Source organism: Drosophila elegans, unplaced genomic scaffold (assembly GCF_018152505.1).
Source record: "Drosophila elegans isolate 14027-0461.03 unplaced genomic scaffold, ASM1815250v1 contig_498, whole genome shotgun sequence".
NCBI lineage: Eukaryota > Metazoa > Arthropoda > Insecta > Diptera > Drosophilidae > Drosophila > Drosophila elegans.
Window position 1 is genome coordinate 58,008 of NW_024545885.1, and position 14,875 is coordinate 72,882.

The window sequence follows — 14,875 nt, forward strand, 5'->3', positions numbered from 1 at the left end:
AATTTAAGTAAACTTATGTCTCCGCATTCCAAATTAGGACATCTGGTGTTCCATTTTGGGTGCTGCTGGAAGGTGGTCAAATACTCCTGATGCCAACGCTTCCAGAAACCTTAAAGAAAAGATTTTGAGTGCTGCCAGTAATCCAATCGATTAGTTGAGACTATTCCAAGGTGTACGGCCGACCAAAAAAACAGGTGTGCGGGAAATAGATACAAAACATTTGTGTACATTTTCCGCGCCGTGAGATAAAACGGCGTAGGGCTGCCAAAAAGGTATCTGAACTCAAATGGAGTGCTGCAGTTTCCATACAAATGAACAGACAAATGTAGCATTTCTCCTTGCATGGGTTGCGTCCCTTGAGAACTGTAAGGATCATAGGACCTGCATAGTCACATCCCGTGTTCTGAAATGGGTAAGCTTGACGAACTCTGGCTGCCGGTATATCAGCCATAAATTGAGTAGCAGAATGCTTACGCTGCTTAAAGCACTTCAAACACTTATCGAATGAGATTTCGTGCACCTCGGATCCAAAAATTTTGTCGAATAATGGCAAAGAGTGCTGATACACCAGGGTGCATGTGTTAACAATGCTAATTTTCTATAATGAGATATGTGATACAATGAGTTGTGGGCTTAAACGTCCGTCCACTCGTTGAATTTCATCGTTGTCCATAATTGGGGAAAGAGCGCGAGTTACCGCTGATGTCTTCCCGATGACATCACCTCCACCCAAACCCCCTCGGGCATAGTCCCACTAACGGCGATGCCGTTCAACCCGGACATAGGATCGCCAACGCAGCGGTTTCTGGATGCCGGATCGTGTAAACAACTGGGTCTCGGGCATCCGGCCGAAACCGCTGACCTAGGAGATTTCGCAAACTCAACATATGTACCCCACCCGCAAACGAAGCTCACATTGTACTTGAAACCAAAATAAAAATCAGTCTTAGAGCGACACTTGGAAGTATAAGTCTTTCATTCCCGAAACCTCCTAACTCGACAGCCTACACCAGCCAGATCCGACCTGTAATTACACCAGCCAGATCCGACCTCTAATCTACACCAGCCAGATCCGGCCTTCGACTATAATTGGCGCAGCCGGTTTTTTTAAAAGAACCAAGGATGAAATTCAGCGAGATCGGCTAAGCCAATGGGCAAAGTAAAATAAAATAAACCAGTGGAAATGAAAGTGCAAACATTTTTGTGTGCCCACAAAGTAATGTGTTAATAAAAAAATTATATATATTTGAACAAAATTTTTTCTCAACGATCTGAGTCAACAAGTTAGTGACGGTTAACAAAAAATTTATAACAAATACCCGTTTGGTGTTTATCAATTGTTGACACTGTACACTGTACATTAAATGTGGTTATCTCAATCTATCTAAATGTGGCCATCTAAATCAAACTATGTATCTATACGAATTGTGACCATCAATCGCTGATCGGCACAAAATGCATCGCGCATTGTTATAGATGTATAAAACGACATGTTAAAAGGAAAAAAAATATATATAAATAAAAATTTTATACACGACAAATTTTTATTATATATCTATATCAATTGTGACCATCAATCGCTGATCGGCACAAAATGCATCGCGCATTATTATAGATATATAAAACGACATGTTTAAAAGAAATGTAAATAAAAATTTTTATACACATTTTTATTATATATCTGTATCAATTGTGACCATCAATTGCTGATCGGCGCAAAATGCATCGCGCATTTCTACAGATATGTACAACCTAAAATACTCCAAATAAAACGTACACTGAAAATTTGATTTTCGCACCCACATCATCAAAAGATAATAAAAAAAATAAACAGCTACAATGCTGCAGAAAAGAATACAAACTCGTCGATGAAATCGTTGAAAGAGAAAAAAAAAGCCCTAAACTACTTACATTGTTGGCATTTCAACTATAATTTAATAGCCTGATTCCATTGCCGCATTAGTGGACTTTTTAAATGTGCCTGATTCCATTGGCGCATTAGCATTTAGTTAATGCTACTCCGACATGTGAGTGGCACAAACAGCTGATCTGGGCTTGTTTACTTTTGAATTTTGGCAAATCCAAAAGAAAATAATTAAAATTAATGAACATGAGTGAGTTTACCAAACTCTGTAACGCTCAGCAGGAAATTCATATTGCGACCGAGACATTTGCCAACTTGGACGATAAAGAAGAGAAGCTGATTGCGTTGTTATGACGGGTTTTCAACCGAGACCACCACAGTTTCTAAAAAGGGCAAGGATCCCCGTATATGTGAGAGTTATTTTAACCCAGAGATCCAGCAGTAATGCATTGTGGTACTGCGAGCAGAATTTGCAGCGTGCGCTCTAGGTTTCAGTCATTTATGTACAAAATAGATTTTATATTCAAAAGACATCAAAAATTGCGCCAACCTTGCTTATAGAAATCAGCTGTTGTAGTGGTGGCACGAACAAAATATCGTTAAACATCGGTATTTTTTCTAAAAACGTTCGGGGCGAATAGTTTTTAATCGCATTTAAAAATCGCATTTATTTTAAATGCGGCATTTAGCCTTATGCGATTCCATGTGTAAATAAATGCGCATTTGGCTAAATGCGTTTTAATGCGCCAATGGAATCAGGCTATAAGAGTAAAATCAAATAACAATTTGCAAAAGAAGTACACAGTAATCTTAGTAATCATTGCCACACCAACGGATTGAATAATTACTTTGCCCCATGGTCACCACAAAAAAAAAAGTACACACACACACACTAATTATGTCAGTTTTACAGATTCTCAGCGTAATACAACGACACAAATTTCCGTAACTATTAGCATAGACTAAGCCATACACCCGTATATATATTTACACGTAAAATTACCTATATACGAGAAAAAATATATATATTTATTTTTTAATTACACACATACATTTACACAAACGTTTTCTTATTAAGTTAGCTACACGAGAAAATATAGGTAATACGATTTTTTTTCCTTTTCCATACAATTTATAATTTTACACCTCTCCTTTTAAAGCACATAATATCTACCAAAACATATAATTCCAAAATTTACATATATTTCTCCTAAATCTTTAATTACGCAAATACGTATTTTCCCCACCTAATTTCAAGGAAAACAATAGTAGAGAAAACTATAACTAGACAAGGTCTCAGGAATAGTACTAGCCTTCCCAATATTAGGGAAGAAGAAATTATAATCATGGATTCGGGAAACGCATCGGGCTCTAGGACCACTAGCCCCACTGATAGTGCCACTAACAATATAGGAAATGCTAGTACCATTCTAAACACTTCGTCAACCACTACCCTAAATACCACTCTTAACCCAACCGATATATTAGCCTTCGTCAAACAATTGCCTACTTTCGAAAGGACCCCAGGTACCCTCCAGATATTTATTGTAAGCGTTGAGGAAATTATTATGCTAATAAGGGGAACGGACCAGACCCCGTACGGACAATTACTACTAAGAACCTTGAGAAACAAAATTATAGGAAAAGCGGACGAGACTCTGAATATCTTGGACACCAAGCTAGAATGGGACAGTATCAGGGAAAATCTGAAGCATATGTATGCCTGCAAAAAGGCAGAACCAATACTCATCGCCGAAATTCAGAACCTTCCCGCTAGTTTGTCCCTGGGTAAATTATTTTTCGAAATCACAAGACTCCGTAGCGAACTTTTGTCACTCCCCGCAGACCCAGACCACGGTGTAAGTGCAGCATCAAAAAGAGCTCTTTATGATGAAATTTGCCTTAACGCCTTCCTCGTCGGGCTACGAGACCCACTCAGAACGGTCATCCGAGCCCGGAATCCGACAACGATTGAGGCGGCTTACGAGTGGTGCCAAGCTGAGCAGAACTTCATTTATCAAAAACAAAACAAACTACAAAACAATAGATTCATCTCAGACCGCAATGACCCAGAACAACTCTGTTGGTGGAAATAACTACTCTTCCAATAATTACGGGCAAGATTATCCTGGAAATTCCTATTCCTCGGGAAACCCGTTCCGCCAAGGCCCCAACCAAAGCCAGCATCGTTTCAATAACAACAGGCAGAATAACGACAATAGAATGGGAGAAAATAATACTGATCAAAATCGTAGCAGTACCTCAGGCAGGCTTGCTCCCAATTTTAACAACATTGACGACAGCTCAAATTTTCAACAAGAAGCCTCGACCGACAAGTCGGTTACATAAACAAAAAAACGCACGGTCTATCTCGTCCCTATATAGTTATCACTCTATCCTATTCCCCAAAACCACTAAAATTCCTCATCGACACCGGTTTCACTTATTCTTTTGTAGACCCAAGCCTTATCCCGCAAGATGCCATACAAAAATTAGAAAATGATGTCCGAATCACAACAGTACTGGAAAGTTATTCGCTGACCTTAAGGGCTGTACTACCCATACCAATAGAATTTAAAGAACTTGGAGAAATTCAGTTACTACTTTTCAAATTCCACCCATACTTTGATGGTCTTCTTGGAATGGATTTCCTAACAGACCGGAAAGTAAAGATTAATATTGAGGATCTTAAAATCGAAACCCCATTCACCACAATCAACATTATTACAGAAGTTAATGAGGAACAGACGAACTTTTTATCCAGCCCCAAAGTAAAACCATTATCAAACTACCAGTAAATCTAATGGAAGGTGACTTTCTCTGTAATTCATTAGAGGTAGACAGCAATCTTTCTGTTTGCGGGGGACTTTACACAGCCTCAGACGGCCATAGCTTCTTTGAAATAACTAACAATTCCGGGACTGGACTGATCCTATGCCTCGACCAACCATTAAAGGTACAACCATATAACAAAGAATGTTACGACCAAATAAACGGGGTAACACTCAACCCAAGCTACCAACAAATAAGGGGCAATCTTAGCGAACAAATTTTAATGGACCATCTAACGGACGAGGAAAAACAAGGGTTGGTTAAAATTTGCAAAAAATGTCAAGATCTTTTCTATGATGACGCGACACCTCTGACATTTTCTAACACGGTCAAGCACCCTATCCCGACCACCGACAACATACCAATACATGTCAAAAAGTACAGATATCCATATAAATTAGATTTTTCACTTTGCGATATATTAAAAAAAAAGCGATTTTTATTTTAATATACAGTGGAGTTTTATTGGTAATGTCTTAATAGTTAGATTCCCAAAATTGAACTGTCTTTACAATTGCATTATTCTTATAACTATAGCTTTTATCGGTGACAGCGACGCTAGCAGCGAAAGTGGACTTCGATCAGAAGATTTGGATTGGTCGAATTAGTGGCCTGATGGGTGGGTTGTCAGGCTGCATCTTTTGTTTATTAAATTTGGATTGGTCAAAGCTTTTATGCTGATGAATGGGTTCTCATGCTGGACCCTTTGTTTAAAAGTTTACCTCTTGTTTATGTCTGCTGTCGTCGGTAAAGGCGTGTGAAATGTTTATAATAAGGGGACTGTTGATAACAGGCGTGGGAAATGTTTATGTCTAACGGGAAATGTTTATGTCTGATTAATTTGAATAACTCCTATAGTAGGCTCTGAAATGTTATGTTTGACAAATGAAGTAATGGGTATCTCGGGATATACAGGCTGGGTGTTATGTTTGACAAATGAAGTAATGGGTATCTCGGGATATACAGGTTGGGTGTTAGGCTTGATGTCTGGAGTATTTGGAAATACGTCACTCGCCCCTCCTTTAGAACATTCAACATCCTTGTTGAATCTAACAAAAATTTCTTTTTTGTTGGCTAGGCGCCTGTAGGTAAATATGATGTAAGTAGTGATAGTTAAAACTATAATTATTAAAATTGTGAATACAATACACTTGTAAACTGTTTCTTGCTTTTCTTGATAGCTAATTGATTTCTTAATTTTTAACAATGGAATTGGTTCATATAATGTTACATTGGTGCTAGATAATATAATTTTATATTCGTTTATAATCTTTGAAGTAGTAAATTTTATGTTTCTTATTTCTAAAGTGCATTGACTTAATTGTATTATGTTGTTTCCCTGTATCGTTTTGTTGAATATTTCACAATCTTGTTTAATTTGTGTTTTGCTTAAATTATAAGTTATAATGATGTTCGGTTCAATATATTTTATAGATTCATTTTCTGATACAAACGTGTGTTGACAATTCGCTAGTTGATTAGTAAGAATTTGAGAGATACATTGATCAGTGATTATAAATTTTTGGTCTAAACTTGGTGTGTTTTCTAAATAAAAAACAATGTTTTTATCAGTTACAAAATATTCAAAATTATCATTTATGTCAATTTGTCGGCCTATATTATCTGGGTATTTTATAATTCTATATTTTTGGGTTTCCTTAAATGAAGTTGGTATATGAACTAAAATAAAAGTGTCTTTAGTCTGGCTACTTATCCAAGCTGAAGTTTTGATTGCTAAAAGTTTTTCTTCGTCTATATCATCCAACTCTTCATGTTTCAATATTTTAGGATTGAATATTCCTATTCTTGTTAATTGTAATCCCATTTGTAAATCTTCAATATACTCAAGGAAAATGTTTAATGAATATCTAAAAATGTGTAATGCATCCATTTCTTCTTCATCTTTCACAAGTCTTTTTTATGTCTTCGGATTGTTTATTTATTACTGTAACTATTTCATTAAAATCTTTATTTTCAATTACTTGATCTTGTAAATTTATCTTCTAGCTCTTTTTTATCGTCTTCTGTTAATGTTCCAAATAAGTATTTATAAGCAGTTCCTACAATATTAAATAATCCTCGTTTTTGTCTTTGTGTAGAAATAATTCCCTTGATTTCATGTTTTAGTTGTTTTAGTGCTAAGGCAATATCTGGTACGTAATTAAACTTGTTTTCGTATTTCATAAAGTCCTGGTATGTTTCTAATATTTTTGTTTGATTAATCTGTATCATATGATGTTCGTAACTTAAAGGTATTTTTACAATCCCTGTGTTCAGAAGTAAATAACCGTTGTTTGAAGTGATAGGTGTAATACTAATTTGTTGAGCTGTTGTCAATGTTACATTCGTCCACGTCATTATCAAGATCATTTTCAAGATCAGAGTCAGTACTGTCAGATTCCCTGGAATGATTAGAGAGATTTTGCGCTTTAGCTTTTTTAAATTTACTTATGTGCTTTATTACTTTATGACCTCTATTAGTTTCTTGCCAATGCTTTTCGTCTTTCTGTTCTAATGCTCCTGTCTTTTTGAATGGGTTTACTAATTTCGCTTTACGTTTCATATCTTTTTCAACTTTGGTATATCCAAGATCCACTTCATGTTCCTCACGATTTTTATTAATTTTATCTATTTTATGTTCTTTTTGTTTTTGCATATTTTTACTCGGTTCCATACCATAAAGAAAGATTTGAGCAGGGGTCTTACCAGTGGCATCATGGGTTATTTCGTGATTGTAGACATACGTTGCTTTTTCTATATTCATTAATTTGTCTTCAGCATCAGAGAGTGTATTTATGATTCTAAGTTTTTCGTTAATTGTTTTATGAACCCTTTCTATGTCAGCTATACCATTTTTACTACTAGTGATTTCAATACTGATATTTTCTTTTTGTAGCCAGTTTTGTAAAGATTTCGATACTAGGCCGGGATCATGATCCATTTTAATAGTTTTCGGTTTACCTATCATATTAAAAATTTTGAGTAATGCTTTTTTACTTTCAATCCAGTCTGTTGTTTTTGTTTCTATAATGGAAATGAATTTTGAATAAATATCAATACATGTCAAAAATTTACGTTGGTCAATAAAATAATAGTCAATAACATATTTATCACGAATATTTTGAGTTTCAGAAGTCTTTCAAAAGGGAGTGCAACTTTTCTGTGCTCTGCTTTGCATAAATTACAGGCCTCGCATTTATTTATAATGTTTTGAATAAGTTTTTGTGCGTCTGGGAAATAGTATTTAGTTTTAAAATCGTCATACGTCTTTTTAATGCCTTGGTGTATCGTCTTTTCGTGTATTTCTAATATTTTTTCGTGGAAGTCTGCATATGTGGACAAGTTTGGAAGTATTACTGAAGTTTTCATTAATTTTGTACCAGTGTTTGGTTTAATTAAATCCATATAGGTTCGCTGAAAGATAGCAAAGTCTTCGTCATTATTAATGAACATAACAAAATTGTGTCCACATATGAATTTTATAATTATAACCTCTGCTAAACGGTCAGTCATGTCACTGTAAATTATTTTATTAATAGTTTTGTTAAAGTAGTGAGTAAGTTCGTTAGTGTCTTTATTTCCTTTTTCAAATATTAGTTGGTGATTAAAAACGTTAATAGGTCGTTCTGTGATCTGTATGCAATTGCCATTATCTTCTTGTGCACTATGCACTGTTGCTGCAGTAGTTTCTAATTCATCATCATTTTGAAAAACTTCTTCAAATTTTTTATCTTTAGTTCCTTTTTTTGTAATTCTTGATAAAGCATCTGCTACGTGATTCTCTTTTCCTTTAATGTATTTTATTTCATAATCAAACTCTCTAAGTTTAATTTTCCAACGTTGTAACTTCATATTAGGTTCTTTTATATTATGTAACCAAACAAGCGGTTTATGGTCTGAGCATATTTTAAAACTTCTTCCAAAAAGGTAAGGGCGGAAATATTTGGTTGCCCATACTATAGCTAGTAATTCTTTTTCAATAGCTGCGTAATTTAACTCATGTTCATTTAAAGTTCTACTGGCGAAACAAATAGGCTTACCTTCTTGAGATAAAACAGCACCTAATGCATAATTGCTTGCATCTGTAGTTAAATCAAACTTTTTTTCGAAATCTGGATATGTGAGAATTGGGTCGTTACTTATTAGAGTTTTTAATTTTTCAAATGCTTCGTTATAAGTTGGATCTTTAACATTTATTTTGGCTCCTTTCTTTAAACAAAGAGTCATTGGTTTTGCGATTTTTGCGAAATCTTTTATGAATTTGCGATAAAATCCGCAAAGGCCTAAAAATGATTTTATTTGTTTCGGAGAGTTTGGAATTTTAAAATCTTGAATAGCTTGAATCTTATTTGGATTTGCTTTGATTCCTTCAGTTGTAATTAAATGTCCTAAAAATTCAGTTTCTCGTTTCATAAACTCACATTTATCTAATTGCAGTTTAAGATTTGATCTGCGAAGACGTTCGAATACTTTTTTAAGAGATTGGATATGATCTTGCAATGAGGTTGAAAATATGACAATATCGTCCAAATACACAAGACAATGGGTACCTATTATGTCGTATAAAATATTATTCATGCAACGCTGAAATGTCGCTGGGGCATTTTTTAGACCAAATGGCATCCTAGTATACTCATAGTGACCTTTCTTGGTGGAAAATGCAGTTTTTTGTATAGATCCTGGGTCCATTTCAATTTGATGGAATCCTTTAGCTAGGTCTAATGTTGTAAAGTATTGACATTTACCTAATTTATCTAAAATTTCATCCATGTTTGGAATAGGAAATTTGTCATTTATGGTTATTTCATTGAGTCCTCTGTAATCAATGGCTATACGAAATTTGGGAATTCCCGATGCATCCTTTTTCTTTGGTACCATTACAATAGGACTACAATAAGGAGATTTTGATTTTCTGATAATACCTTGATTTATCATTTCCTCAATTTGTTTTTCTACTTCTGTGTCATAAATGTACGGATAACTATATGGTTTCCTATAAATCGGTTCTTCATGTTTTGTTTTTATTATGTGTTTGATTTCGTTTGTGAAAGTCAAATTGTCACCTTCGCGATACTGAATATCAAAATACTTGGACATTAAATAATGAAGTTCAGTTTTTTCTTCATTATTTAAGTGATCGTCTCTTAAATAATTATTTGTTAAGTCTGTTTGCATGGCATAAATATATTCGTCATCGTTTGTTATACTTGAAAAAATTTGATTCCGTTCCTCTGTTATATTTATCATTGGGAATTCGTAATTATTTAGAATAATAGTATTTCTCATGAAATCAATTTTGGCTGAGGCTTCTTTTAGAATTTTTCTTCCTATAAGAATATCATAGTGATTTGAAAAGTTTTTTAAAAAAAATGTTTGCTTGGATGAAAATAATTTTGGGATGCTAAATTCGATATATTTTTCTAAAGTTACAGATTCTCCTATCGTTTGGACTTTTGTCGAAATATTTTTAGTTGGATATTTCAAAAAGTTTTCGTTTATCAAATTTATGCTTGAGCCTGTATCAATAAGACAGAGGCATAGTTTGTTATCAATTTTAATTTTTATTGCGGTGGTGTTTCTTCCGAGGCTATTGTCTGAAAATTTTCACTTGTGTCCATTGGCTCAGTTCTACGTTGTTGACCTGAGTCTGAGGTTCTGGCACGTTTTTGGGGAATATTAGTACTTTGAGTAGTCTGGGCATTTTGTACTTGATTATTTTGAAAAGATCTAGGATAATATTGATTGCCAGAAGAATTATTATTATAGCTGCTATTATTACCCCAGTTCCTATTTGAGTCGAACTTGTTCTGTCTCCGTTGATTGTTGTTATATCGATTTTGGTAGTTATTATTTTGGATTTTTTCTCTTTGACTATTATCTGACTGATTATTTGGGTTAAAGTTTCTTGCTGATCTAAAGTATTGATATTCGTCGTCATCATTAGAGTTTCGGGATGTATACGAGCGGGTATTTAAAGGTTTATCTACAAACAATCCTACAGCTTGGGCAGCTTGTTTTAATTTGAGAGGAGTTGATATGTCAAATTTGCTCAACGTAATGTATGTTTGAACTGGCAATTTTTCACGAATCACTTCAGCTAATGTATCATTCAAAGTTCTTGAAACTAAAACCGTGTTTGATGGATTGTTATCTAAGCTGAGTTTACAACATATTCTACTTGTTTGTTCTTCTAATTCTTCGACAAATCTACGTAAATTATTTTTATATTTAGTCTCACGTAATTCCATAATCATCCGATGTGGAGGTGTTGCGCTGTTGTATTCGCTGATAAGTAAAGTCCTTAATTCCTTCCAGTCCTGTGGTATATTTCTCATCAACAATGTTCGGGCTCGTCCTATTAGAAGGTTTCGGATGGCTGCTTGTATAATTTGATGTTGGGCTTCTGATGTTGTCGGATAATGGTAAACTAGTTCGTCAACTTCCTTTATGAAGAGAGCCAAGTAGAGTGGGTCTCCATTAAATTTGTTTATCTGCTTAAGTTGCAGAAGAAAATGGTTCATGGCCACGTCTGTAAGAATTTGTGTTGCTTTTGCGGCTGTGGCTGCGGCTGCTGTTGATGTTGATGGCATTTCCATTTTTACAGTTTATTAAAATTTTTTTTTTTTAATTTTTTAAAAAAACAAAAATGTTATTTACACGAAATATATCAGTTATTAGATTTATTATCGCTGAATTTAGACATTAGAAATCCTCATTCGTGATTTGACTAATGTTGTTGTTTTATTTTCACAATATTTAAGTAAGTTCGTTTTGCGGATACAAATAAATTTATTTTCACGAAGTGATTTTTGAAGTCCTTTTTAGGTAGTCACTCGCGAGGATATTACTTGTATCCTACCGGCTGCGCCAATTAGATTTTTCACTTTGCGATATATTAAAAAAAAAAGCGATTTTTATTTTAATATACAGTGGAGTTTTATTGGTAATGTCTTAATAGTTAGATTCCCAAAATTGAACTGTCTTTACAATTGCATTATTCTTATAACTATAGCTTTTATCGGTGACAGCGACGCTAGCAGCGAAAGTGGACTTCGATCAGAAGATTTGGATTGGTCGAATTAGTGGCCTGATGGGTGGGTTGTCAGGCTGCATTTTTTGGTTTATTAAATTTGGATTGGTCAAAGCTTTTATGCTGATGAATGGGTTCTCATGCTGGACCCTTTGTTTAAAAGTTTACCTCTTGTTTATGTCTGCTGTCGTCGGTAAAGGCGTGTGAAATGTTTATAATAAGGGGACTGTTGATAACAGGCGTGGGAAATGTTTATGTCTAACGGGAAATGTTTATGTCTGATTAATTTGAATAACTCCTATAGTAGGCTCTGAAGTGTTATGTTTGACAAATGAATTAATGGGTATCTCGGGATATACAGGCTGGGTGTTATGTTTGACAAATGAAGTAATGGGTATCTCGGGATATACAGGTTGGGTGTTAGGCTTGATGTCTGGAGTATTTGGAAATACGTCACTTATATACATAAGGAGGAGGTCCGAAAACAAATATCCAAAATGCTTGAAAAAAAAATTATAAAAAACAGCCACTCCCCTTGGGGTGCCCCCGTGTGGGTAGTTCCAAAAAAATCTGACTCCCCCGAACAAAAGAAGTGGAGATTGGTAATAGATTTCAGGAAACTGAACGAAAAAACCATCTCCGACAGGTATCCGATCCCCAATATTAACGACATTCTTGACAACATCGGTAGGGCCAAATATTTTTCCACTTTAGGTTTGGCTAGCGGGTTTCAGCAAATCCAGATGGACCCCAGGGACATGGCCAAAACAGCCTTCACGGTGGAAAACGGACATTACGAATTCACGAGAATGCCCTTCGGACTGAAAAACGCCCCAGCTACCTTCCAAAGGGTAATGGATAATGTACTAGGCGAATTAATAGGAGACATCTGCTTAGTCTATCTTGACGACATCATTATATTCTCTGCCTCCCTCCAAAAACACTTAATGGACATAAACTCTGTATTTCAGAGATTACGCCAAGCCAATCTAAAAATTCAAATCACCAAGTCAAATTTCTTGAGAAAAGAAATCGATTTTTTGGGACACGTAATAACACAGGATGGTATCAAACCAAACCCAGACAAAATAGCAGCGGTGAAAAATTTCCCTTGCCCAAAAACTGCTAAACAAATAAAATCCTTTTTAGGATTATTGGGTTATTATAGGAAGTTTATAAAAGAATTTGCTAGAATAACGAAACCCATTTCTCGCCAGCTTAAGGGTGGCAAATCCGTTATTATAGATGCAGAATTTATAGAGGCGTTTGAAATTTGCAAAACTCTTCTAACAAACAACCCGATCTTGCAACACCCAAACTTCCAAAAACCATATTCTCTCACCACGACGCAAGTAACTTCGCCATTGGTGCCGTTCTCTCCCAGGGCCCTGACGGGTCCGACAGACCAATTTGTTTCGCGAGTAGAACCTTGAATGAAGCGGAAACCCGGTATTCAACTATAGAGAAAGAAATGTTTGCATATATTTGTATGGCAAAAAATTCAAAATCATTACAGATCACAAGCCCTTAGTATGGTTACAAAACTTTAAGTGCCAAAACCCGAAGCTGCTTCGTTGGAAACTAACCCTCTCTGAGTACGATTACGATATTGTCTACAAAAAAGGCTCACAAAACGTCATTGCCGATGCTTTCAGTAGAATTGAGTCAAACATACTTGCCAACGACGGCGACCGCACCGTTTCACCTAGTATCCCAGTAGCCCAAAAGGCACTTAACACATTCAACACACAAGTTATATTCGAAATCGGCCAGACCCCCTCATTTGTAACAAGCAATCCATCTAAAAATAAAACACGGACACGTATAACGGAACCATCTTATACCTTAGAAGGAATCACAGATATTTTAAAACCAATTTTAACACCAAACAAGACCTTGGCAGTTCACTCACCCGACGAAATTTTCGATATAATTCAAAATGCTTACACCAAATATTTCGCAGACTCCGGTTTGTATAAGATTTACAGAAGTCCCATTCTTTTACACGAGCCTATCGACCCGAACGAAATTAAATCTCATCATTCTATCAACAATCATAGAGGGATGGAAGAGATGTACCAGCATCTAAAAAGATTTACGTACCCCAACTAAAATCTCTAATCTCACAAGTAATACGGGATTGCGAAACCTGCCTTACACATAAGTACGATAGGTGTCCACAAAAACCACCATTTGTATTACCAGAAATACCGAACAGGCCCCTAGAAATATTACACACGGACATATATACTATCAACAATTATTATAACTTAACAATTATTGATAAATTCTCCAAATTCGCTCAAGCCTACCAGTTAACCAACAGAAACTCAATTCTTGTTATCAAAGCCTTTAAAACCTTCTTTTGCCAGTTTGGAATGCCCAAAAAAATAAAACTTGATCAGGGGGCCGAGTTCTCTGGTGCTATTTTCAAAGACTTCTTGGCACAATACGAAATAGAACTTCATATTACTTCCATTCAACAGTCCAGTAGTAACTCTGTAGTAGAACGTTTACATTCCACTCTAACAGATAGATAGAATCATTTTGAGTAAGAGAAAAGAATAAAAATTAACCATTGAACACGATGAGATACTTTCCGAAAACATAATAACCTACAACAATGCGATCCACTCTAGTACAAATTTAACTCCATTCGAACTTTTTAGTGGCCGCACTCACATTTAAAAAAAAAAAAAACAGTCAAATTTGACAGTGAACACGATTACTTACAAAAACTTAACGAATTCCAAACTGAACTATACCCGACCTTAAAGAAACACATGGCGGACGCAACGAAAAGACGAATAGATCGCTTAAACGAGAACAGGACAACCCCCCCTGACTTACCGGTTGGAACTTCTATTTTTCGCAAGGAAAATAGGAGAAATAAAATCACACCTCGTTTTAGTAAGCACAAGGTTTTACTGGACAGCGGAGTAACATTACGAACAATAAGGAAACAAAAACTACACAAGCAAAAAGTTAGGAGAGCTGTAATACAGACAAATGACACATAAGCATACTTGCGAAACTTGGTTAATCATACTCCCAATGTAGTTTTACAGATTGACCTTGGGAACAACTCAACGGCTCGTTAGCGAAATATTGGATAAAGACCAACCCCTTTTAAAAATCAACCTGGGTAC